The 3,509-nt window shown below is 55.3% G+C and overlaps 1 long non-coding RNA gene across 2 annotated transcripts; it reads left to right on the top strand.

Moving 5' to 3' along the window:
- Positions 1 to 1,363: 1,363 nt before the first annotated feature.
- Positions 1,364 to 3,016, top strand: LOC127925814 (uncharacterized). Of its 2 annotated transcripts, none has more exons than XR_008122344.1 (3): positions 1,364 to 1,932; positions 2,196 to 2,327; positions 2,746 to 3,016. It is a non-coding gene; the product is annotated as an uncharacterized LOC127925814 (long non-coding RNA). The 2 variants fall into 2 exon arrangements; XR_008122345.1 differs by having other exon boundaries at positions 2,812 to 3,011.
- The last annotated feature ends 493 nt before the right edge of the window (positions 3,017 to 3,509 follow it).

Genomic DNA, 3,509 nt, shown 5'->3' with positions numbered 1-3,509 from the left:
AGCCTAGTGGTTAGAGTGGAGTGAGTGGCAGGGTAGCCTATAGTGGTTAGAGTGGAGGGGTGGCAGGGTAGCCCAGTAGCGGTTAGAGTGGAGGGGCTTAGCAGGGTAGCCCAGTGGTTGAGTGGAGGGACGGCAGGGTAGCCCATGAGTGGTTAGAGGAGGGGCGGCATGGCAAAGCTCCAGTGGTTGAGCGGGAGGGCGGCAGGGTAGCCCAGTGGCGTTAGAGGCGGGGAGGCTTGGTAGCCTGAGAGGTTGGGGAGTGAGGGGCGGCAGGCAGGGTAGCCTAGTGGTTAGAGTGGAGGGGCTAGGGTAGCCTAGTGGTTAGAGTGGAGGGGTATGGCAGGGTAGCCTAGTGGTTAGAGTGGAGGGCCGGCAGGGCAGCCTCAGTGGTTAGAGTGGAGGGGCGGCAGTAAGTAGCCTAGCGGTTAGGAGTGGAGGGGCGGCAGGGTAGCCCAGTGGTTAGAGTGGAGGGGCAGGCAGGTAGCCTAGTGGTTAGAGTGGAGGGGCGGCAGGGCAGCCCAGCGGTTAGAGTGGAGGCTGCAGGGTAGCCCAGTGGTTAGAGTGAGGCCGGGCAGGGGTAGCCAGCGGTTAGAGGGAGAGGGCAGGGTAGCCCAGTGGTTAGGGAGAGGGTAGCCTAGAGAGTGGGCAGGGCAGCCTAGTGGTTAGAGTGGAGAGGGACAGGGCAGCCCAGTGGTTAGAGGAGGGGGGTCAGGGGTATCCCAGCGGCCAGAGCGTGGAGGGGGCGGCAGGGTAGCCCAGTGGTTGTGAGTGTGGCAGGCAGCCCAGTGGCCAGAGTGAACCGGCAGGGCAGCCCAGCGGTCAGAGGAGGGGTGGCAGGCAGCCCAGCGGTTGGGAGTGGAGGCGCAGGCAGCCCAGCGGTTGGAGGAGGGCCAGGCAGTCCAGCGGTGAGGGGCCAGCAGGGCAGCCCAGTGGTTAGAGTGGAGGGGTGGCAGGGCAGCCCAGTGGTTAGAGGGAGGGATCAGGGTAGCCCAGTGGTTAGAGTGGAGGGCCAGCAGGGCAGCCCAGTGGTTAGATGGAGGGGCAGGGCAGCCCAGCGGCTGAGTGGAGGGTGCAGGGTAGCCCAGGGCAGGAGGCCAGGGCAGCCCAGTGGCCAGAGGTAGGACGGCAGGGCAGCCCAGTGGTTAGAGTGCAGGGCTGCAGGCAGCCCAGTGGTTGAGTGCAGGGGCGGCAGGGGGTAGCCCAGTGGTTAGAGTCCATTGAAAATAAGAATTTGTTCTCAACTGACTTGCCTAGTTAAATAAAGATCAAATAAAAAAATGTAGTGTGTGTGTGTGTGTGTGTGTGTGTGTGTGTGTGTGTGTGTGTGTGTGTGTGTGTGTGTGTGTGTGTGTGTGTGTGTGTGTGTGTGTGTGTGTGTGTGTGTGTGAGACCGGGTGAGTGTGTCTGTGTGTTTACACCTGAGTGTTAACGTTTCTAAATACGGGTCTGTTTGTGTGTTAGCCTACGATGACAGACAACTGGAGGGTCACAACTAACTCTGTTTACTTTCTTAACCCTTTTTCTAACACACTGAGAAACCACTGTCCTGTAAAATACAAGATGGCCTACTTCCCTCAGTCTATCCCTCCTCCCCACCTCCCCCTGATTCAACACAGTGTGTTTGTACAGCCGTCAGTGTGTGGCCACTGCATACAATGGGGGTTTGACGCCGTGTCGGGTCGCCTCGTTTCCCGTTTCCTCATCTTCTGGTTGCATTAAACTGTCAGAACCCAGGGTTCCTTCCAGGGCCAAGTGATGACGGTCCTCATCTTCTGGTTGCATTAAACTGTCAGAACCCAGGGTTCCTTCCAGGGCCAAGTGATGACGGTCCTCATCTTCTGGTTGCATTAAACTGTCAGAACCCAGGGTTCCTTCCAGGGCCAAGTGATGACGGTCCTCATCTTCTGGTTGCATTAAACTGTCAGAACCCAGGTTCCTTCCAGGGCCAAGTGATGACGGTCCTCATCTTCTGGTTGCATTAAACTGTCAGAACCCAGGGTTCCTTCCAGGGCCAAGTGATGACGGTCCTCATCTTCTGGTTGCATTAAACTGTCAGGAACCCAGGGTTCCTTCCAGGGCCAAGTGATGACGGTCCTCATCTTCTGGTTGCATTAAACTGTCAGAACCCAGTTCCTTCCAGGGGCCAAGTGATGACGGTCCTCATCTTCTGGTTGCATTAAACTGTCAGAACCCAGGGTTCCTTCCAGGGCCAAGTGATGACGGTCCTCATCTTCTGGTTGCATTAAACTGTCAGAACCCAGGGTTCCTTCCAGGGCCAAGTGATGACGGTCCTCATCTTCTGGTTGCATTAAACTGTTAGAACCCAGGTTCCTTCCAGGGCCAAGTGGATTCATTAAACTGTCAGAACCCAGGGTTCCTTCCAGGGGTGATGACGGTCCTCATCTTCTGGTTGCATTAAACTGTCAGAACCCAGGGTTCCTTCCAGGGCCAAGTGATGACGGTCCTCATCTTCTGGTTGCATTAAACTGTCAGAACCCAGGGTTCCTTCCAGGGCCAAGTTCCCTCATCTTCTGGTTGCATTAAACTGTCAGAACCCAGTTCCTTCCAGGGCCAAGTGATGACGGTCCTCATCTTCTGGTTGCATTAAACTGTCCTTCCAGAACGGTCCTCATCTTCTGGGTTCCTTCCAGGGCCAAGTGATGACGTCCTCATCTTCTGGTTGCATTAAACTGTTAGAACCCAGGGTCCTCCATCTTCTGGTTGCATTAAACTGTCAGAACCCAGGGTTCCTTCCAGGGCCAAGTGATGACGGTCCTCATCTTCTGGTTGCATTAAACTGTCAGAACCCAGGGTTCCTTCCAGGGCCAAGTGATGACGGTCCTCATCTTCTGGTTGCATTAAACTGTCAGAACCCAGGGTTCCTTCCAGGGCCAAGTGATGACGGTCCTCATCTTCTGGTTGCATTAAACTGTCAGAACCCAGGGTTCCTTCCAGGGCCAAGTGATGACGGTCCTCATCTTCTGGTTGCATTAAACTGTCAGAACCCAGGGTTCCTTCCAGGGGCCAAGTGATGACGGTCCTCATCTTCTGGTTGCATTAAACTGTCAGAACCCAGGGTTCCTGATCCAGGTTGCCTGTCAGAACCCAGGGTGATGATAAACGGTCCTCATCTTCTGGTTGCATTAAACTGTCAGAACCCAGGGTTCCTTCCAGGGCCAAGTGATAACGGTCCTCATCTTCTGTTGCATTAAACTGTCAGAACCCAGGGTTCCTTCCAGGGCCAAGTGATGACGGTCCCTCATCTTCTGGTTGCATTAAACTGTCAGAACCCAGTTCCTTCCAGGGCCAAGTGATGACGGTCCTCATCTTCTGGTTGCATTAAACTGTCAGAACCCAGGGTTCCTTCCAGGGCCAAGTGATGACGGTCCTCATCTTCTGGTTGCATTAAACTGTCAGAACCCAGGGTTCCTTCCAGGGCCAAGTGATGACGGTCCTCATCTTCTGGTTGCATTAAACTGTCAGAACCCAGGTTCCTTCCAGGGCCAAGT

The sequence above is a fragment of the Oncorhynchus keta genome, unplaced genomic scaffold, assembly GCF_023373465.1.
Source record: "Oncorhynchus keta strain PuntledgeMale-10-30-2019 unplaced genomic scaffold, Oket_V2 Un_contig_6302_pilon_pilon, whole genome shotgun sequence".
NCBI classification, from domain to species: Eukaryota; Metazoa; Chordata; class Actinopteri; order Salmoniformes; family Salmonidae; genus Oncorhynchus; species Oncorhynchus keta.
This window is presented reverse-complemented; position numbering and strand designations above follow the sequence as displayed.